At 39.3% G+C, this 24588-nt stretch overlaps 1 long non-coding RNA gene across 2 annotated transcripts; it reads right to left on the bottom strand.

Moving 5' to 3' along the window:
* Positions 1-1186: 1186 nt before the first annotated feature.
* Positions 1187-23112, bottom strand: LOC107760477 (uncharacterized). Of its 2 annotated transcripts, XR_012708116.1 has the most exons (3): positions 11437-23112; positions 8835-8897; positions 1187-1779 (listed from the first exon to the last, which is right to left on the bottom strand). It is a non-coding gene; the product is annotated as an uncharacterized LOC107760477 (long non-coding RNA). The 2 variants fall into 2 exon arrangements; XR_012708118.1 differs by lacking the exon at positions 8835-8897.
* Between the last annotated feature and the right edge of the window lie 1476 nt (positions 23113-24588).

Genomic DNA, 24588 nt, shown 5'->3' on the forward strand with positions numbered 1-24588 from the left:
TGATTGATTATATACAATAAGGTTGCATTGGCTCATGTGAAAAAGTGATTGTAACCCCGAATAATTTATTCGGTATTCTTGTTTTTCAAAATATTATTACTGTCTATTTTTTTGTTTCTTGATTTGCTGCTAAAAAAATCTGCATTGTACACATTCAGTAGAAAATACGAGAGATAATACTTTCAAACGATATACCTCCAAAGTAATATGCAGGAAACAAACTTTTAAATTATTTAATTCGAGCAAATTATAGTAGATACAAATTTTCCACTGTCTTACCCATCTCCATTATAATATACTGGCCTCTATAGCTTAATAACTAGATTTTCCAGCATAATTTACATGAAACAACTAAAATAAGAACTCTAACAATAATTGCATCAACAAACTTAGGTTAAAAATCTGGATTCTGAACATCCAGTATAAAATACTGGAAATTATAGTTTTGCAATATATACCTCCAGCAAAACATATAGGAAATAAAATTTTAAATTATTTAATTCCAGTAAGTTGTTCTAGATACCAATTTTGCACTATTTTACACTTCTCTCCATTATAATATACTGGGTTATATAGTTTCCAATACTATATGCGGGATTGTGTGGTTTTTTCACATATCTAACCATAAAAGTTTAGTCATTATTCAGTTATTTCTTGAATTTCAAGAGGAAATTTTCCACTATTTTCCACATCTCCATAATAATATACTGGCCCATATGGCTTAATAAGTAGTTTTTCCAGCATAATTTACAGAAAACAAGCAAAATAAGAACTCCAACAAAAGTTGCATCGACAAAAATTATTAAATTTAACATATTATACTTAAAAACACACCATCAAAATTATAATATTCAATCCTTACAACTTTATTTCAATTAATAAATTGGTCAAACTTAGGGTAAAAAATCTGAATTGTGCACATCTTTTGTAGGGACATTATGGTTTCGCAATATATACATCCAGACAAGAAACAAAATTTTAAATTATTTAATTCCACTAACTTGTTCTAGATACCAATTTTGCACTATTTTAGACTTCTCTCCATTATTATATATTGGGTTATATAGCTTCTAATACTATATGTGGGGTTGTTTGATTTTTTCACATATCTAACCATAAAAGTTTAGTCATTATTAAGCTTTTTCTTGAATTTGAAGAGGAATTATTATCAAAAGTAAGGCAGATAAAGACTTAAACAAAAAGATATTATATTAATATAAAATAAAATTACATAGCCATCTTCCAGATTCCAAATACTTCCACAAAAACATAGACTACCGCCACAAAAACACCAAAAAAGAGCATAAAATAAAAAACTAATCATCCATATCGTCAGAGTCAAAGGAACTATCGTCTATACTGCCACCATTACCCCCATATCGTACAATCCTCTCCAGCCTATCGAGCTTGTCCTTGAGTCTTTGTCACGACCCTAACCCTGAACCCGGTCGTGATGACGCCTCTCGCGAAGACAAGGCCAGCCAATTAAACCCGACTCACTTTTTAAAACAGTTTAACAATATAAAAGCAGTCTAAACATGATTTAGTGATAATAGATAGCGGAAATACAACCCAACACAGCCCTAACCGGTGTGTCACAAATCACGAGCATCTACTAGGGTATAAATATAACTGAAAGTCTGAAGTGTACAAATACAGACTAATGAAATGAAGAGAGAGAAAAGCGGTGTTGCGAACGTCAGCAACTACCCTGCTAAACTCCGATGATTCTGCATCCGACTAGCTAATACCCGCTACTGGGTTCAGAAATACCTAAATCTGCACACAAGGTGCAGGTAGTAAAGTGAGTACTCCAACTCAGTGAGTAATAATCATAACTAAAGTCTGAATGGTAAGAAATCACGTAAATCATATCAGGATGCTGTATAGAAGCAGTTCAAATCCAGTAAGAAAGCAGTGAAGCTGTAAAATCTCTTAAAACATCTTAGCTCAGTTTGAAACTTCTTTGAAAATGACTTTTTCAATAGTTATGCAAATGAATGAAAAACAATTAGTGCAGATAAGCACAGAAATTCACCCCTCGGGCACAAATACACAATTTAAACAGGTAAATGACAGGCAAATAAGAAAAGATAAGCACATAAGGTTCGCCCCTCAGGCACAATGTCATCAAATCCGCCCCTCGGGCAATGTCTCAGAACAGTACCAGCCCCTCGGGCTCAATCTCACATCACAATGGGTACCCGCGCTCACTGGGGATGTACAGACTCCAGAGGGGCCCCTTACGACCCAAGCGCAATATCAAGCCATCTCGTGGCATCAAATCTAGGCCCTCGGCCTCATATCAATCAACAAGCCACCTCGTGGCGTACATATCTTAGGCCCTCGGCCTCATAATCAAATTAGTATCTCACTGCTGCGACATACAACCCGATCCAAAAGTATCCTTACAATACAGGCCCTCGGCCTTACTCAATCAAAAATCACATAAGCCACTCGGGCAACAGTAAAACATGATGCTCAGCCCAAAATGTTATTTGAAATATCATTTCAAGTGTTAAAGCAAAATAAACTTGGTTGAGTTTTGAAAACAGTGGAAAAATAACATGACTGAGTTCAAGTATAAAATCAAAATAGTGAGGAAATATCAACAACAATCCCCAAAGGGTTCAAATAGCTGGCACTAGGCCCAAATATGGCATTCAGCACAAATAATGATGATAACAATTAGTTTTCAGTCAAATACGCGGTAAAATCATCAATCAGGACGGACCAAATCACAATCCCCAATAGTACACGACCACACACTCATCGTCAATCGTGTGTCTCACCTCAATATAGCACTACGATGTGCAATTCGGGGTTTCAAACCCTCAGAGCATCATTTACAATCATTACTCACCTCGAACTGGCTAAATCTCTAGCTCGCGATGCCTTTTCCCCTTGAATCGGCCTCAACGCGCGTCAAATCTATCTAAAATCAGAACGAGTACGTCAAAATATGCTAAGGGAACAATGCCCAAGCGAAAACAATCAACAAAGGGCACAAATCCCGAAATTACCAAAATCCGAGCCCTGGTCCCACTTCTTGAAACTCAGAAATTTTTACATCAATAGATTCCTCATCTTCCCGCGAGTCTATGCATATCAAGAATACCAAAATCGGAGTTCAAATGACCCCTCAAATCCTCAATTTAAGGCCTCCTAACTCAAGCCCTAATCCTCCATTTTTAGCCTTTTAATTCATTTAATTTCAGACTTAATATATGAAATACTACCATAGAAATGTGTTTTAGGTCCAAAATCCTTACCTTAAAGAGGTTCCCTTGAAATCCCTCTTCCAAATCGTCCAAAAGCTCTCAAGACGAAGTTAAAAATGGTGGAATAACTCAAACTCGCGAAATAAAATGACTTATATGTTCTGCCCAAGCCTTTATGCATCTGCGGCATTTTAACCACATCTGCGGTACCGCATTTGCAGTCTACCCTCCGCATATGCGGAAATCACTTAAGGGACTATAATCAGCATCTGCGATACAAACTCTGCATCTGCAGTCGCAGATGCGGCTATCCTGACCGCTTCTGCGGTCCCTGCCAAATTCCTCCTCGTCCGCTTTTGCAGCCATTCCAACGACAAAAATACCAGAAGTAGCAATATCAGCTGCTGCAACACAATTCCAAATTTCTCCGCTAACCATCCAAAATCACCCCGAGGCCCTCGGGACCTCAACCAAACATGCCAACATATCCCATAACATCATTCAAACTTGTTCCAACCTTCGCTACACACCAAACAACATTAAGATGCCAAATTTGCATCGGATTCAAGCCTAAGAATCCCAAAATCTTCTAGATTACGCTTTAGATCAAAAACCCAACCCAACCACGTCCGAATGACCTGGAATTTTACACACACATCCCAAATGACACAACGAAGCTAGTGCAACTGTCGAAATTCCATTCCGACCTCTATATCAAAATCTCACCTATCAACCGGAAAATGCCGAAATCTCAATTTTGCCAATTCAAGCTTAAATCTTCCACGGACTTATAAAATGCATTTCGATCACGCTCCTAAGTCCCAAATCATCTACGGAGCTAACCAAATCATAAAATTCTAATCCGAGATCATATACAAACAAGTCAAATATTGGTCAATCCTTTCAAATCTCAAGCTTCAAACTGGGAACTATTTTTCCAAGTTTATTTCGATTATCCTTAAAACCAAAACAAACTATTTACATAAGTCATATTACATTACACGGGGCAAGTCATGCCTGAGAACTGGCGAGCGAAATGCAAAAGCTCAAAATGACCGGTCGGGTCGTTACATCCTCCCCCACTTAAACATACGTTCGTCCTCGAATGTGCCCAGAGTTGTTCCAAAAGCCAACCAATTGCTAAATAACCTCACCATGCACATACCCGGGGGTGACCCCACGTCACCCTATTCACATAGGTTTGATAACACAATATAACTAAAATTTCACAATCCATCCTAGTCCATAAACAATAGAACCGCATTTCCACTTCTAAAATCATCAACACGATCAGAATCTCACATTTATACTGTGAATAAGTACGAACAAGCTATAACAAACCATATATGCTATCTTCGGTGCGATCACATGATATACCACATAACTCAAGACTTGTAGTGATAACTTCTAACCACAGCAGTTGCACACAACATCCGCATACCGATAGAAAAACTCTTATCAACTAAAGTCTCATACCAACACTTTTATATACTACCAATGATCACTAAGACACGCGGTAAGCCATAACCATTTCCTAGATCAACCATTCATGAAGCCACTTCTTCCTTGGCAAATACCATAGCAAATTTCTGAATCGAAGCTCGATACTATCATTCCAACATGCTGAAATCGCATCCGTTCATATTTATTAATGATCCCCAATGATCTCCTCTAATCCAACACATTACTCTGGTGACATGACACATCCATACAGGCCTAAGCCACAACTTGCACAATACACGCACCAATACGCAACAGTCCAAACATACTCAAATCATGAAAATGACTCAGATGAAAGAGTTGTACCTCAGGTTCACCAGTACCACCACAACACAAGGCTGAGAACCCGTCTCACATCATAGGAACAGAACACACGAATCTAACCCACAAGGTCATACCTCCATATAACTTCGTTGCGATGTGCGATCCTATCCAACACTGCTCCACATGAACCACCTTAAGTCACTATGCTCGAAATCAACGACCATGCACAATTCGATGTCTGGAACCAAAGCAAATCATCATACCCATGGTGAAGCAAATAACATACACCACACTAACCCGAAAGGACATAACCGATACACCATTCGCCGAGCAACACCAGTCACTCTTCCCGCTCGACTTCCACCATGAAACCCCAATAGAACCGCATAATATGTGCCCATAGCCAACAAATCATAACATCTCGCTACACAGAAAGGTAATTCATGGATCTCTCCAGATTACTAATAAGCTCAATAACAATCGAATCAACATATCCCTCAATAGTACAATTCGGAGCCAACCAAGCCGGCTCAAATTAGAACACGCATCCACATTGGCCTGCCAACGAACTCCTTATCACGAAAATCCTGGAGTTGCTCTTTAACTCCTTTAACTCTGCCGGTGCCATACGATACGGTGCCCGACATCAAATCAATACCAAAATCAACAACCTTGCCCGACGACATGCCCGACCACAAGAAACATATCCGAAAAGTCCCTCACCATCGGAACTAAATCAATGGTAGGAGCCTCTGCACTAACATCTATCACGAAAAACCCAACTAAGAAAAATAATCCTTCCCAGCCGTCTGCTGGGTCTTCGAAATATAAAACCACTCTACTAGGACATAATCCGTCGAACCTCGCCACTCAATCTGTGACATTTCCGGCATAGCCAACAGCGTCGCCTTAGCGCAATAGTCCAGAATGACACCACACAGAGACAAACAATCTGAACCCAATATCACATCCAAAATCTAACATACCAAGCAACAAAAGATTCGCTCGGGTCTCCAAATCCCGATAGTCACTAAACAGTGCCGATACATACGACTCACAACCACCACATAGCCTGAATATGAGAACTTTCTGTCTCCAACTACATATGGTCTATGAATCAATATATCTGGTCCCAATCCCGCTTTCCAAATGCATACCACACCTCAAATACCCAATCATTCCATGAGAGATAATCTAGAATTCCTCTGCGCCACCAAGCAAACTCGAATATCAACAGTCGATAACAAGAAAATACCGCAATACTACCGAAGTATCATCAACTTAATTACATTGACCTTTCTGAAACATATGCCCTCGTCAAATCACCCCAAATTATCAATACCATTTCCTTAATCATCCGAAGACCCTTTCTCTAATTATCTGAAGCTCGTTCCTCTAATTGTCTAAAACTGCCCGCCGCCTAAGAGTTTGTGACCTTTTTTTTAGAATTTAACCGCAACCTTACACACGCGATTCTCACTCCTTCACAACATACTGCATAACCCGAACCATCCTAGGATAACCATGAGACTTCATATCCCTTCCGAACCACAATCAACTATGCATTCCACTAGCCAAGAACTTCCCATTGGTCCCATCTAGAAGAGAACCACTATACATCCCATACTCCTCACGCCAATAGGAAAAATATACCTCTCTAACTGTGGTGGAAACCATCTAGAACTCCCCGAATTCCTTTTGCACAACATTAACTCATCAGGACTGAATCCTTCTAACTCAACTGAGCTACGCATGTCACTAAAACCCAAAAGAATTGCCGCGAAACACCTGCAGAGACTCATTACCTCGTAAACATCCAAGGAACTAATCATATCCTTACCATACCGATCTGGCCTACTACCACGCTATCCCATCTATCCGAGTTTCCCTCTGATCTACCATTAGCGTAATACGTCTTCTTGCTACAACGCCACAATTCCTCAACCCAGACTCACCACGCGATACCCAAGCACAAAACCACACCGTCCAAGACTCATAAGCAGTTGAATACTCTCTTAAATATTCCTAAAAACACCACATTCAAAATACTTTACTCTGAGAAAACTTCCTGCGAATCTAAATCCGTTACCTTTACCTTCCTGATACTGATACATAGAATCCCATAATTAATATAGAAAATACCACAAGTCTTGACATTTTCCAATGAAAACCCAGTTTCTAACCACATATACAACCTTAAAATTCCCCAATTTACATGTAGAATCTTGAACACATTAGAACCATTCTCGAGAGTCATTCACTCTATTCAAATTGCAATTAGCCTGACCAAACGAACAGAACCACCCGTGCCTCAATAGTACTTCAACACCGCTGAGTGTAACCTCATCCTAGAACAACCAAGCCACTTCCTGCTCTATGCACCGAGCATCCATTACCAACAACTCAAGACATTCCATGATTCTCATACCCTATGTAGCATAATATAACCTCTGTCAAAATTTTCCTTTACTCGAGCCATCCTCAGTCACAATTTCCACAAGCCATAACTGATTCACCATAACACCTAACCGTGCAATCCCCTAATCAATAGCGGACTCCCCCACTTGGATCGAAGCCATAGATCAACACACACTCAATAACTCATAACGATTATACTTTATTGATGCCATGATACCATAGTGAGATTAAACTCAAATCTTTTATAAGCTTATGAAAACATAGATCATCTAGAATTTTAACTCTTCTGCAAATCTCGCATTCCACCCTCGCAACAGTTACACCCATTCTCTAAGCGACCCAATTAAATTGCAACACATATCTTTCACTCGCAAATGAGATCTTCTAACAGACACATAAGGAACGCACAACCTCAGAACACTTCGTAGGAGACAACCCACATGCTTTGCCTCTAACTAACATTTCTGTATACCTTCCACCGTCATAAACTGTACGCAGTCACTTAGTCTTCCTGAGTCTAAACTCATACCGCAACATGAAATTTACTTCACTCATAACTGGGAATCATGAAAAGATCCTTCACACGCCCATAACTCGGGGCTATACCTCGAATTAAGATGGAATTCAAGCACCTAATAGTTCTTCTATCCTCTAGTAGACCCTTCTCGTCTCCTCCAAATCATATGGATATATCTTGCAGTACTAGCATACTCATCACATAGTTATCCAACCGTCACTCCCACTAGTAGGGACACTACCAAACATATGAGTTCAAAAATACTAGTTCACACAATCAGCACCTCGGTGCTCAAGCTATAGGCAAAGTTCCGGCCTCAAATCCTCCAGACTGGCCCAACATCAACTTACAGAGATCACATCTCGCCCCTTGATCAGGGAATCACAAGCCATCGAGGCACATCTGATATTGAGTGCTCATGCGTGCATACGAATGCGTGGAAAGAATTCAAGAGTTACTTTTAAAGCTAAATCAAGGGCGCACGATTAGAATTGAAGAATGTGAAGTTTTAATAAAGGTTTTGTAGCCTCTCGAGGATACATACGTCTCCGTACCGATCCGCAAGACTCTACTAAACCTGCTCATGACTCGTGAGACCTATGTAATCTAGGCTCTGATACCAACTTATTTACGACCCTAACCCCGAACCCGATCGTGATGGCGCCTCTCGCGAAGACAAGGCCAGCCAATTAAACCCAACTCACTTTTTAAAATAGTTTAACAATATAAAAGCAGTCTAAACATGATTTAGTGATAATAGATAGCAAAAATACAACCCAACGCAGCCCTAATCGGGGTGTCACAAGTCACGAGCATCTACTAGGGTATAAATACAACTGAAAGTCTGAAGTGTACAAATACAAACTAATGAAATGAAGAGAGAGAAAAGTGGTGCTGCGAACGTCGGCAACTACCTTGCTAAATTCCGATGATTCTGCATCCGACCAGCCAATACCCGCTACCGAGTTCAGAAATACCTGAATCGGCATACAAGGTGTAGGGATTAAAGTGAATACTCCAACTCAGTGAGTAATAATCATAACTAAAGTCTGAATGGTAAGAAATCACGTAAAGCATATCAGGATACTGTATAGAAGCAGTTCAAATCCAGTAAGAAAGCAGTGAAGCTGTAAAATCTCTTAAAACATCTTAGCTCAGTTTGAAACTTCTTTGAAAATGACTTTTTCAACAGTTATGCAAATGAATGCAAAACAATTAGTGCAGATAAGCACATAAATCTGCCCCTCGAGCACAAATACACAATTTAAATAGGTAAATGGCAGGCAAATAAGAAAAGATAAGCACATAAGGTTCGCCCCTGGGGCATAATGTCATCAAATCCGCCCCTCGGGCAATGTCTCAAAATATTACCAGCCCCTCGGGCTCAATCTCAGAATAATACCAGCCCCTTGGGCTCAATCTCACATCACAATGGGTACCCGCGCTCACTGGGGATGTACAGACTCTGGAGGGGCCCTTTACGGCCCAAGAACAATATCAAGCCATCTCGTGGCATCAAATCTAGGCCCTCGGCCTCATATCAATCAACAAGCCACATCGTGGTGTACATATCTCATGCATTCGGCCTATTAATCAAATCAGTATCTCACTGCTGCGACGTGCAGCTCGATCCAAAAGTATCCTCACAATACAGGCCCTCGGCCTTACTCAGTCAAAAATCACATAAGCCACTCAGGCAACAGTAAAACATGATGCTCAGCCCAAAATGTTATTTGAAATATCATTTCAAGTGTTAAAGCAAAATAAACTTGGCTGAGTTTTGAAAATAACATGGCTGAGTTCAAGTATAAAATCAAAACAGTAAGGAAATATCAACAACAATCCCCGAAGGGTTCAAATAGCTGGCACTAGGCCCAAATATGGCATTCAACCCAAATAATGATGATAACAATTAGTTTTTAGTCAAATACGCGGTAAAATCATCAATCGTGACGGACCAAGTCATAATCCCCAATAGTACATGTCACACCTCCTTTTTACTACACACCCGGAAGAGGCGTAAATGAGTTTTTCCATTTAAAGGACAATCGGAACGGGATTTAATTATTAATATTCAGAGTCGCCACTTGAGAGATTAATGGTGTCCCAAGTCACCGGTTGAATCCCGAACCGAGGAAATTTACGACTCTATTAACAGTCCGCGTACCATAAATCCGAGTAAGGAATTCTGTTAACCCGGGAGAAGGTGTTAGGCATTCCCGGGTTCCGTGGTTCTAGCACAGTCGCTTAACCGTTGTATTTGATTTTATCTGATTTTAATACATGCTAGCTTATGTGCCTTTTACTTGTGAAACCGCTTATTATCATTATTTATTTTAAAAGAATTGCGACGTCGTGAAAACGCGTTTCGAACCACGTCGCAATCAATGCACCCGTGGTTATCAACGTATTTCGACTTCGTCGAGATTTGGATTTGGGTCACATAAATGCGCACCCGTATTTAGGAAGGTAAAATTATTTAAATAGCGGACCTAAAGCAACTAACGCGTTTTAACTTTGCGAGGGCCATGGAAATTTGTTAAATGGCGCGCCTCGAATTCTACGGATTTAAAAGAAATAGTTAAATGAGGGCTACGCATTTGAGATTTTATTTGGCGCGGTGCACCTCAGTTCCAATTCTAAAGGAAATTCAAACTAAGTTTTCGAGGTCATAAACTATATCTTTCCTAAACTACCATTGAGATTGTTCCTGAAGTTAAGAGATTCACGAATGATTATTATGAAAATAGAAAAGATAAAGCCGAGTCGCACCTCCTCAAACAGATTCGCAAACGATTATTATGGCGAACGACTAGACTACTTGGATTACAAATAAAGCCAAACTCTCAGACCAACTCATTTGCTCTACTTGCTTCTACTGTAATTGCTCCTCCAATTGCAGATTACTCAAGCTTATTTCAATATGGGTCCAAACACTAAACTATACATGGAATACATTTCCTATGGAACTAAACCACTAAGGATAACCAAATCGTTTTAAGGAAATTGGCCAAAAACAGCAAAGGATTTATTTATGGATTAATATGAAACAAAACATTATTTTGTTCAGAACTTTAAACCAAACAATCAACTACTCATCACAATAAAATCAAATGCATACATTAAATCTCTAACATATTCAAACTTTGAGCAAAATTTTGTGGGACAGTACCTTTAAGAATGAGAGGAGAAGCAGAATACAATAGATGTTAAATGATATAGAACTCAGCAAAGCAAGTGCAACTTCCGCAGCCAACGACAGTGATTTTAACTTTGGAGCAGTGATATCACTAACAAAATGATTTCTAACATTTGTAACTTTCATGAATTGGAACCAATCAACAGAACCCCAATCCGAAGTGAATTCAACAAATGCTTCACAATTACCATTGGAATAAAACATGGTATTTTGATATTCAAAAACATTAGAATTCCACCAGATTTCACATGTCTATAGCATTATCACTCAAACATTCTTCAACTAAATAGAGGACAATAGAGAAACGTCAGACTCACCTACAATGGCAGCACAGTAGTAGAAGATTAAATGACGGAATAGTAACAGAGGAACGGGTGAATCAACAGGACAACAACGAGAGGAACAAACAACAGCAGCGATTCTACAGCTCAAATAGCACGCAGACTTCCAATTAGAACTCGGCCGATGGATAACAGCTTAGAAATCGGCAACAAATTTTGGCCTGAAAAGGGACCACGACCTGAGCTCTGACAACCTCAAACGAAGGGAGTTTCTCAACAACGAACTCGACGGCGCCTTCGAGTTTTAGATGATTACTGACCCCTCAAACGACTTCCGTTCTCACAGTAGGGGAAGGTATTTCTTCGGCTGAAATGGAGTTTTGTTTGCCGACGAAAAATAGAGGTGGACGATGATGGATGGCGTGAAGAAAACGAGAATATAGGGGTCGTTTTTTCTGTTCATTATTCATGCGCAGCTTTTCGCTGCTTTTTTTTCAGCTTCTTTAAACCAAGAAGCTTTGCTTCTTCATGCGCAGCTTTGCTGCCTTTTCCTCCGCTCCTTCTTCGTTCCTGTATTCTCTTTTTATCTCCAAAGTCTGAAGAGGTCCCCCTTGTCCGTGTCTCTTGTCTGAAGAGTCGATGTATTTATAAGTCTAGGTTTTAGGGTTTGTTAGTAGGTATTGGGCCTAAAAATAGGTCGTTTGAACCCAAATATTATTCCTTCCCCGTAACCGAGAATAAAAACACGACCTTATTTAATTAATCCTACGCAAGCAAAATAACTATTAAACAGAGAGTGATAATTAAAACAAAACTATTTTTGGATATTTTTCAAGATAAAAATGACTACAAAACATTAATGAAACTATTTGTTTTTTTTTTTTGTAATTTTCGTTTTTATATAAAGATAAAAATATAAAGTACTATTTTTGTATTTTTAGAGTTTATGAGAAATACATGAACTAAAATTTATATATCTTTTTTTTGTAATTTTTTTTCATTTTTGTGACGAAAATAAAGTAAAGAAGTCAAAAATAGTTGAAATAGCTATATTAGACCTAAATTAAATATTTAGGCTAAATATGCAAAAATTCTCGGGGAGGGTCAAAAATCACACGTCTACAGCTGCCCCTCTTTGCCCGAAAATACGAAGGGTTTTCGTGCAAAGATGAAGCGAGCGATTTTTGCCTATCCGAGTACTCCGTGTGAAGCATTTTTTGAAAAAGATTTAACCGAACCTTTGCTTCAAAGGTTTCCTACATATCCTGGGCTAAACAGGAATCAAGTCAATGTAGTTCGGGAAATTTTGGTAGCTGGGACTACCGTAGGACTGCAATGTTACTGTTGTTGCATGCTATTACCACTGCTTACCGATCTCCTTGTTACACCGTGCTTAAAAGAAAAGAAGAAGCTAGGCTAGACTGCAATTTCTCTTGTTGTCTTGCTTTCTTGTCTTCTTGCATGTTTTCCGGTGCTTTTCTTCTTTTTGACACATGCACTTGAGTTTGTGCTGGGACCTCTTGTTGCAACCTTCTGCTTCCCGGTGCCGGGGAATTTTATTGTTTCCTGCTGGGGATTCCTATTGTAACCCTCTATTTTATTGTCCTCTGACTTGATCTTGAAATGTATGCCTATGTTGTATGGGCGGGCTCCCAACTTTAATACTTGAAAATTAATGCTGAATGTATTCCTCTGTTATATGGGCGGGCTCCCAACTTCAACACTTGAAATGAAAAGACTGAAATGTATGCCTCTGTTATCTGGGCGGGCTCCCAACTTCAACGCTTGAAATGTAAAAACTGAAATGTATGCCTCTGTTCTATGGGCGGGCTCCCAACTTCAACGCTTGAAATGAAAAGACTGAAATGTATGCCTCTGTTCTATGGGCGGGCTCCCAACTTCAACACTTGAAATGAAAAGACTGAAATGTATGCCTCTGTTCTATGGGCGGGCTCCCAACTTCAACACTTGAAATGAAAAGACTGAAATGTATGCCTCTGTTCTATGGGCGGGCTCCCAACTTCAACACTTGAAATGAAAAGACTGAAATGTATGCCTCTGTTCTATGGGCGGGCTCCCAACTTCAACACTTGAAATGAAAAGACTGAAATGTATGCCTCTGTTCTATGGGCGGGCTCCCAACTTCAACACTTGAAATGAAAAGACTGAAATGTATGCCTCTGTTCTATGGGCGGGCTCCCAACTTCAACACTTGAAATGTAAAGACTGAAATGTATGCCTCTGTTCTATGGGCGGGCTCCCAACTTCAACACTTGGAATAAAAAGACTGAAATGTATGCCTCTGTTATCTGGGCGGGCTCCCAACTTCAACACTTGAAATGAAAAGACTGAGATGTATGCCTCTGTTCTATGGGCGGGCTCCCAACTTCAACACTTGAAATGAAAAGACTGAAATGTATGCCTCTGTTCTATGGGCGGGCTCCCAACTTCAACATTTGAAACGAAAAGACTGAAAAGTATGCCTCTGTTATATGGGTGGGCTCCCAACTTCAACAACAACTTTTAAAAATAAACGTCATTCCTCTCTTCAGGCGGGCTCCTGACTTCAACCAATAAATTGACATTCTGTTATTCAGGGGGGCTCCTGACTTCAACCAATACTTGAACTGTGTGTCTCCGTTCTTCAAGCGGACTCCTGACATCAGACTTGAAAAGTATGTCTCTGTTCTCCAGGCGGACTCCTGATTTCAACCAATAAATCGTCATTCTGTTATTCAGGGGGGCTCCTGACTTCAACCAATACTTGAACTGTGTGTCTCCGTTCTTCAGGCGGACTCCTGACAACAGACTTGAAAAGTATGTCTCTGTTCTCCAGGCGGACTCCTGATTGCTAAATTTAAAATTGAATGTCTCTATTCTCTAGGCGGACTCTTGATTTTTTGAAATTTAAACTGTATGTCTCCATTCTTCAGGTGGACTCCTGACGTTAAACTTGAAAAGTATGTCTCTGTTCTCCAGGCGGACTCCTGATTGCTAAATTTGAAATTGAATGTCTCTATTCTCTAGGCGGACTCCTGATTTTTAAAATTTAAACTGTATGTCTCCGTTCTTCAGGCGGACTCCTGACGTCAAACTTGAAAAGTATGTCTCTGTTCTCCAGGCGGACTCCTGACTTTAACAACTTAGGAGGAAATGCGTCTCCTAGGGGTAAAAGTAAACTTAAGAGGAAATGCCTCCCCTATGGGTAAAAGTAAACTTAGGAGGAAATGTCTCTCCTATGGGTAAAAGTAAACTTAGGAGGAAATGCCTCTCCTATGGGTGAAACTAAACTTAGGAGGAAATGTATCTCCTATTGGTAAAATAAACTTTAGGAGGAAATGTCTCTCCTATAGGTAAAATAAACTTTAGGAGGAAATGCATCTCCTATGGGTGAAACTAAACTTAGGAGGAAATGCCTCTCCTATGGGTGAAACTAAACTTAGGAGAAAATGCCTCTCCTATGGGTGAAACTAAACTTAAGAGGAAATGCATCTCCTATGGGTAAAGCAAACCTAGGACTTAGGAGGAAATGCATCTCCTATGGGTAAAAACAAACTTAGGAGGAAATGCATCTCCTATGGGTGAAACTAAACTTAGGAGGAAATGCATCTCCTATGGGTGAAACTAAACTTAGGAGGAAATGCATCTCCTATGGGTGAAACTAAACTTAGGAGGAAATGCATCTCCTATGGGTAAAACTAAAACAAACTTAGGAGGAAATGCATCTCCTATGGGTAAAAACAAATTTAGGAGGAAATGCCTCTCCTATGGGTGAAACTAAACTAAGGAGGAAATGCCTCTCCTATGGGTGAAACTAAACTTAGGAGGAAATGCATCTCCTATGGGTAAAACTAAAACAAACTTAGGAGGAAATGCATCTCCTATGTGTAAAAGTAAACTTAGGAGAAAATGCATCTCCTATGGGTGAAACTAAACTTAAGAGGAAATGCCTCTCCTATGGGTGAAACTAAACTTAGGAGGAAATGCCTCTCCTATGGGTGAAACTAAACTTAGGAGGAAATGCATCTCCTATGGGTGAAACTAAAACAAACTTAGGAGGAAATGCATCTCCTATGGGTAAAAATAAATTTTAGGAAGAAATACATCTCCTATGGGTAAAAACAAACTTAAGAGGAAATGCATCTCCTATGGGTGAAACTAAACTTAGGAGGAAATGCCTCTCCTATGGGTGAAACTAAACTTAGGAGAAAATGCCTCTCCTATGGGTGAAACTAAACTTAAGAGGAAATGCATCTCCTATGGGTAAAGCAAACCTAGGAGGAAATGCGTCTCCTAGGGGTAAAACTAAACTTAGGAGGAAATGCATCTCCTATGGGTGAAACTAAAACAAACTTAGGAGGAAATGCATCTCCTACGGGTCAAAGTAAACTTAGGAGGAAATGCGTTTCCTATGCGTGAACCATTTCCTTCTTCCTGAATTATTTACTTACATGTGTTGTCTTCCCTCGAAACTGCTGGGGATTATTTTGATGGGGATGACATTTCCTTTTCTTCCTTACCCACTCTAGGTTGCCCGAAACTCTGTCGATGATGCTTCTACATCTCGATGATCCACTGGGGATAACACTGCTGTGGATAACTCTGCTGAGTAAATATGTTATCTTACTCCTTCCAAAATTACTTCCTTTTGAGTAGGATGTTTCATTCCTCTCCAAGCTACTTCCCCCTTTTTCTTTTTTCTCTTTCTTTTTTTTTTCTTTCTTTTTTTTTTTTTTTTTTACATAGCTTCTTTCTTCGAAGACTACCTCCCTTACGACTCGTTTTTCCTTTCCCCGAAAGGAACCGCCGAGGATACCGATTTTCACTAAACTTGTGTTGGACTCCTCGAGACTGTTGGTGATAACACTGTTGGGGAATTATTTACTTACCTGTTGGGGGATAAAATGTTATCAGTTGTGGATAACACTGTCGAGGATAACACTGCTGGGGGATTCTGATTCTTTCAGAACTAGTGCTTCACTCTTCGAAAGGTTGTTGGGAATGATACTGGCATTTTGCTTTTCTGAGCACAAGATTCATCCCTTTGTTCTGTCTGCTGGGGAACAACTTCCTCCATTGAAACTTATTATGTTGGGGGCAATACTAGTTCAGAGACCACTTCCCTTGAAACTGGTGTTATATTTATTCTTCCCCAAATGGGTACCTGACTTCCAGAAAATTTTCTAAATGGAAGGAAAATTTTCTGCCCCAGTTTTGATGATATCCCTTGTGGCATGCATTTCTGGCATCAATGCCATTTTCTTTACCTGTTTCAAATCAAACAAAATTTGTTAGTTTAAAACGTGGTGGTTGGTTGTGATACTCCTACTGGGATGGTTTTCCCTTTCTCCTTCCTTGTTGTGTGTTCCACAACTTGTTGGGGATAATATTATTTGCTGGGGACAATCCCTTTCTGCTGGGGATATCCCTCTTCTTTCGTGGCATGGCTCGGAAACTTGCATTTTCCCGACCTTTTAGTCTCGCATGAATTTCCCAAATCATGTTCACTGCTCTCCTTGTTTTGTCCACGGGTCTCGGCCTTGAGGTTTATGACCTTTGGTTTTTGGCAAGGATATCCCTCTTGACACTCGTCAGTCCTTTTGTCAATCTCCTTTTGCTGGAGATATCTTTCTTGTCACTGGCCACGCGCTTGTTCCTTGCTGACTATACCACTTGGATGTATTAGTCAGATCTCATCTTGGAAAGCCGATGGCCTATTTTGAAGTCATTTCTCACTTGTTCTGACCAAACAGACTCTACTGGAGAATTTTTCTATGAAAGGAAAAGATAAAAGGGAACAGAATAAAAAGACAAAGGAAAAAGATGACTCTTTAACAAAAGAAACTATAAATAAAAACCTATCAAACGCAGATACCGACTCTAATGGTCATGACATGCACATATGGCCTATCCTCCGCTGTCAATCATCTTTCAAGATCTTCAATTGGCAATTCCCCATCTGATTCTCAATCTTATTCGACTTGTAGTGCCCGAAGGGTTTTTACTATCAAGTCTCTCTTATTTTGGTTTTTCTCTCAGCTTTCATAGCCTTATGGTGTTCGTGCAGATTTTCACCGATAAGACTCTCTCATTTGTATCACTTTCCAGCTGGGGATTTGGAGTGTTGCCGGTATGATTCTCTCTGCTGGAGATTAGAGTCCTTTCTGCTGTGGAACAGAATGTTATGTTCGCCGGTAAGACTCTCATTCGTCTGACTTGGCATCTTTTGAAGACTTATCAGAAGGTCTTTCTTTGGACCGTAATGTGGGTTTTTTGGATAGGGCTAGAAAGAAAGGGTATTAAAGGCTCAAAAAAATCAATTTTGGGTTCAAAGTTACAATCTTCGGAACTAGATTTATTTACAACGAACGCGACCTTTGCCCCAGTTTCTTGCTTGGGGATATTTTAATTGATATTTTTTTATTTTTCAAAACTATGACCGAGCCGTGAAGCGCCTACGTATCCTCTTTGAGGAATCAGGTCAATCGTAGTTCCCAATTCCTCTTTTTTCATCTGACTTTTTTTTTGTTATCATTTTTCTTTTTTCTTTTTTTTCGTTTTTTGTTGATTTTTTTTTTACCTTCCATGCTCATATTTCCTAGTCGTTGCTATTGATTCCGAACGAGGAGTACGAAAGAAAAACAAATAAAGCTCAAAAGGGGTAACAAAAGATAAAGTGTTTAGGTAGCAGAACAAAATGCCTTCGTCATTCCAGTCTTCAAAACATGCCAAGTGCAAACAACACAATTGAACATAGATTTATAGTCTCTTCCGATGGTGCTGGACTTGACAATTATGTTAAACACTTGCTTTTTCATTTGTCATTTTCTAAAGCACTGCCGGGCAACACTCTCACTCGCATTATCATGAACGACCCTCATGTCAATTTGGCAAACCTTGCATTTAACGGTTTTCTCTATGCTTTACTTGCCCCAGTTCCACACGACTCGGGTCCAAATAATCTCAAACCGTTTTATTTCCTTTAAATGCTTTGATCCCCTTCCCAGGGTTTAATGATTAACTTTTAAGATTAGGCCCAAATTGTGTGCGCATGTCATGTCACTAGAATCGGCGTTTGAATAAAAATGATAAAAGGACTAATCAAAAGAAAACTGAAAATAATAAAAGACCGGCTTTTGTATTAGACTACTGGCGAAATGGTTTGAATAATAAAACAAACAAAACAAGCAGAATAAAATCCTAACACAGCCTTGACAAAACTTAAACAAACTGATATGACAAAATGGAAAGATAAGAAGGTTTGACACAAGATAATATTCGGATTACAACCCTAAGAATAATCCGGACAACAGAAATGACAACAAAATAAGCCACCACAAGCTTCTCTCTTGCTAACCAAGGAACGGAACGTCCTCCCATTTTATCAAAATTGGCATCTTTAGCCACTGAGCTTTGCATCAGTATTGTCCAAACCATTTTCAACTTTGATATCATCATCCTTAGTCAACAATTCCCAATAGGATTCGAGTGCTTCTGTTATCAGGCCTGATCCCCGCAAAGTGTGCTTCTAGGTCTTGTATTTCCGGCTTACCACAAACCAACTACCTTCTTTCTTTGCGATTCAAAACAAAACAGGTTAGAATGGACTCAGTCGGTCCCCATTATTAACAACATCTTTTCCTCTTTTTTTCATTTTCTTTTTTCTTTTTTTTTCTTTTTTTCGATTTTGTTTTTCCATTTTTCATTTTTTCGATTTTTTCTCTTTTTTTTTGTTGTGGTCGAATCTTATGGAGATTGCCTACGTATCATGACCCCGCATGAATCAGACCTTGCGTAGTTCGGACCAATAAAAGATAAACAATACTAAACATTTTTTTTTTAATTTTCATGTTAAAACAAACTGGGTTTAAGGGTTTGATAGATGACCAACAAACTCAAAAATCAAACAACCCACATATTCTAGTCAAAAGATTTATAACCTCAAAACAAAAAGGCCAGCTTCCTTCCTCCGTTTGCTAATTTTAACCAAGTGGTTGTTTTTGCAAACGTGGCCCCTTCCAACTTTCACATGAATTTTGAGGCCGGGAGGATTATTTTATGATACTTTACAAACTTGTCCATTCTTTTACGAAAATAGCCTTTCGACAACTGAAAGATACTCTAAGGCTATTTCGGCAAGAACGGTTTAAGACACTGCCGAAGCTGGCTCGGCTTATTTTGACTAAAAATCCAAACAGTATTCACCTGACCGCTGACTCTTTTTTTTCTTTTCAAATTACAATAAAAACCTGGTGTTGCAAACACGGCCTTTCAACGTCTCAGGGACGAAGATTTTTAAGGCTGTGTGGGTCAACTGGACCAAATCTTAAATATGACCCAAAAGTGGCTGTTTATGCAAAGTCAGCCTTCCGGCGTCTCCTTCGGGAACATTCGGCTATGTCTTGATAAAACAGCGTCACCCGACTTCTTAGAAATTTGACCTATATATTTTTCTATTATTTTTTTTTGTAAAAGGGGAAATTGACATCACCCGACTTATTTATGACAAAATTAAAAATCTTGACATGTTTTTTTTTTGTTTTTTTTAATTTGTTTTTGGCTTTTTTAGCAAAAGGGGGGGTTGGACCCGATGAGGGTTGCCTACGTATCTCACATCCGGTGAGAATCAAACCCGCGTAGTTCGGGTAAATTAACCGAACTATTTTAAACTTATCCATTTTTATTTTTGGCATTTCATAAGCGAATAAAAACTATTTTTAGAAACGAGACTCTTTTTTTTTTCTTTTTTTCTTTTCAACAAATAATAAAACAACCTATTTTCCAAACTAAAAATAAAAGACTCTTTTTCCTTTCCTTTTTCAACAAACAATGAAACAACTTATGTTTTTCAAACTAAAACAAAGACTCTTTTTATCCTTTTCTTTTTCAACAACCACCTTTCCAAAATTAAAAGACTCTTTTTTTATATATTTTTCTTTGACTTTTTTTTAGTAAAACAAAATAAAACATTTTTTTTTCAGGATGCAAGTTCGAAACAAATATATGTACAGAGCAAGTGGGATGCATCAGGATGGTCTTTTCATTTCAGGTTGCTAGTCCTAGACGGACCCAACCCCTGTGTTGAGTCCCCTAAGTCAAATGCAACGTGATGCAAATAAGCGTTCCTACTAGGGATACGGCATGAAGTCACGTTATTCTATGTTCAAAACCTGGGTCAGTGTTCTAGACTGTGTACCCGAGCAGACAACTCGAGGCGAGGAGGGGGCAACTTACCGGGAACCAAAAGGCCATCCGGCTTCGTAACTTGTCCGGCCTCTTTCTTACTTCAAGGTATGATACTAACAGAATAGGGAGTCTCAACCAGTAAGCACATCCCCGGAGGTGAAGAGATAAGGGTGTCGGTACAATTTATATACAGTTCAGAAAATATCAAAGCGGTACCATTTAGCACATTCAGCACAAAACATGTAGGAAAATCAGATACAATTAAATACAACAATTTATCTAAGCTCGAATTCTGAACCCTGAACCAAAGATTCTGGGTTCAATTCCCCAGAATTATTAATAGCATCGATTTGAAGGGAAAAAAGATATCCCCAGCAGAGTCGCCAGAGCTGTCACACCTCCTTTTTACTACACACCCGGAAGAGGCGTAAAAGAGTTTTTCCATTTAAAGGACAATCGGAACGGGATTTAATTATTAATATTCAGAGTCGCCACTTGAGAGATTAATGGTGTCCCAAGTCACTGGTTGAATCCCGAACCGAGGAAATTTACGACTCTATTAACAGTCCGCGTACCAGAAATCCGAGTAAGGAATTCTGTTAACCCGGGAGAAGGTGTTAGGCATTCCCGGGTTCCGTGGTTCTAGCACAGTCGCTTAACCGTTGTATTTGATTTTATCTGATTTTAATACATGCTAGCTTATGTGTCTTTTACTTGTGAAACCGCTTATTATCATTATTTATTTTAAAAGAATTGCGACGTCGTGAAAACGCGTTTCGTACCACGTCGCAATCAATGCACCCGTGGTTATCAACGTATTTCAACTTCGTCGAGATTTGGATTTGGGTCACATAAATGCGCACCCGTATTTAGGAAGGTAAAATTATTTAAATAGCGGACCTAAAGCAACTAACGCGTTTTAACTTTGCGAGGGCCATGGAAATTTGTTAAATGGCGCGCCTCGAATTCTACGGATTTAAAAGAAATAGTTAAATGAGGGCTACGCATTTGAGATTTTATTTGGCGCGGTGCACCTCAGTTCCAATTCTAAAGGAAATTCAAACTAAGTTTTCGAGGTCATAAACTATATCTTTCCTAAACTACCATTGAGATTGTTCCTGAAGTTAAGAGATTCACGAATGATTATTATGAAAAAAGAAAAGATAAAGCCGAGTCGCACCTCTTCAAACAGATTCACAAACGATTATTATGGCGAATGACTAGACTACTTGGATTACAAATAAAGCCAAACTCTCAGACCAACTCATTTGCTCTACTTGCTTCTACTGTAATTGCTCCTCCAATTGCAGATTACTCAAGCTTATTTCAATATGGGTCCAAACACTAAACTATACATGGAATACATTTCCTATGGAACTAAACCACTAAGGATAACCAAATCGTTTTAAGGAAATTGGCCAAAAACAGCAAAGGATTTATTTAAGGATTAATATGAAACAACACATTATTTTGTTCAGAACTTTAAACCAAACAATCAACTACTCATCACAATAAAATCAAATGCATACATTAAATCTCTAACATATTCAAACTTTGAGCAAAATTTTATGGGACAGTACCTTTAAGAATGAGAGGAGAAGCAGAATACAATAGATGTTAAGTGATATAGAACTCAGCAAAGCAAGTGCAACTTCCGCAGCCAACGACAGTGATTTTAACTTTGGAGCAGTGATATCACTAACAAAATGATTTCTAACATTTGTAACTTTCATGAATTGGAACTAATCAACAGAACCCCAATCCGAAGTGAATTCAACAAATGCTTCACAATTACCATTGGAATAAAACATGGTATTTTGATATTCAAAAACATTAGAATTCCACCAGATTTCACATGTCTATAGCATTATCACTCAAACATTCTTCAACTAAATAGAGGACAATAGAGAAACGTCAGACTCACCTACAATGGCAGCACAGTAGTAGAAGATTAAATGACGGAATAGTAACAGAGGAACGGGTGAATCAACAGGACAGCAACGAGAGGAACAAACAACAGCAGCGATTCTACAGCTCAAATAGCACGCAGACTTCCAATCGGAACTCGGCCGATGGATAACAGCTTAGAAATCGGCAACAAATTTTGGCCTGAAAAGGGACCACGACCTGAGCTCTGACAACCTCAAACGAAGGGAGTTTCTCAACAACGAACTCGACGGCGCCTTCGAGTTTTAGATGATTACTGACCCCTCAAACGACTTCCGTTCTCACAGTAGGGGAAGGTATTTCTTCGGCTGAAATGGAGTTTTGTTTGCCGACGAAAAACAGAGGTGGACGATGATGGATGGCGTGAAGAAAACGAGAATATAGGGGTCGTTTTTTCTGTTCATTATTCATGCGCAGCTTTTCGCTGCTTTTTTTCAGCTTCTTTAAACCAAGAAGCTTTGCTTCTTCATGCGCAGCTTTGCTGCCTTTTCCTCCGCTCCTTCTTCGTTCCTATATTCTCTTTTTATCTCCAAAGTCTGAAGAGGTCCCCCTTGTCCGTGTCTCTTATTGTGTCCGAAGAGTCGTGACTCTTCTAATGTCTGAAGAGTCGATGTATTTATAAGTCTAGGTTTTAGGGTAGGTTAGTAGGTATTGGGCCTAAAAATAGGTCGTTTGAACCCAAATATTATTCCTTCCCCGTAACCGAGAATAAAAACACGACCTTATTTAATTAATCCTACGCAAGCAAAATAACTATTAAACTGAGAGTGATAATTAAAACAAAACTATTTTTGGATATTTTTCAAGATAAAAATGACTACAAAACATTAATGAAACTATTTGTTTTTTTTTTTTGTAATTTTCGTTTTTATATAAAGATAAAAATATAAAGTACTATTTTTGTATTTTTAGAGTTTATGAGAAATACATGAACTAAAATTTATATATCTTTTTTTTGTAATTTTTTTCATTTTTGTGACGAAAATAAAGTAAAGAAGTCAAAAATAGTTGAAATAGCTATATTAGACCTAAATTAAATATTTAGGCAAAATATGCGAAAATTCTCGGGGAGGGTCAAAAATCACACGTCTACAGTACACGACCCCACGCTCGTCGTCAAGCGTGTGCCTCACCTCAATATAGCACTACGACGTGCAATCCGGGGTTTCAAACTCTCAGAGCATCATTTACAATCATTACTCACCTCGAACTGGCTAAATCTTTAGCTCGCAATGCCTTTGCCCCTCGAATCAGCCTCCACGCGCGTCAAATCTATCGGGAAAAAAGCCCAAGCGAAAACAATCAACAAAGCGCACAAATCCTGAAATTACCAAAACTCGAGCCCCGGGACCACTTCTCGAAACTCAGAAATTTTTACATCAATAGATTCCCCATCTTCCCACGAGTCTATGCATATCAAGAATACCAAAATCGGAGTTCAAATGACCCCTCAAATCCTCAATTTAAGGCCTCCCAACTCAAGCCCTAATCCTCCATTTTTAGCCCTTTAATTCATTTAATTCCAGACTTAATATATGAAATACTACCATAGAAATGTGTTTTAGTTCCAAAATCCTTACCTTAACGAGGTTCCCTTGAAATCCCTCTTCCAAATCGTCCAAAAGCTCTCAAGCCGAAGTAAAAAATGGTGGAATAACTCAAACTCGTGAAATAAAATGACTTATATGTTCTGCCTAGGCCTTTCCACATCTGCGGCATTTTAACCGCATATGCGGTACCGCATTTGCGGTCTACCCTCCGTATCTACGGAAATCACTTAAGGGACCATAATCCGCATCTGCGATACAAACTCCGCATCTTCGACTCCGCAGATGCAGCTATCCTGACCGCTTCACTGTCCCTGCCAAATTCCTCCTCGTCCGCTTCTGCGGCCATTCCAACGCATATGCGGCGCCGCACCTGCGGTCCCCAAACCACAGGAGCAAAAATACCAGAAGCAGCAATATCAGCTGCTGCAACACAATTCCAAATTTCTCCGCTAACCATCTGAAATCACCCCAAGGCCCTCGGGACCTCAACCAAACATGCCAACAT

Source organism: Nicotiana tabacum, chromosome 1, assembly GCF_000715075.1.
Source record: "Nicotiana tabacum cultivar K326 chromosome 1, ASM71507v2, whole genome shotgun sequence".
Classification (NCBI taxonomy): Eukaryota; Viridiplantae; Streptophyta; class Magnoliopsida; order Solanales; family Solanaceae; genus Nicotiana; species Nicotiana tabacum.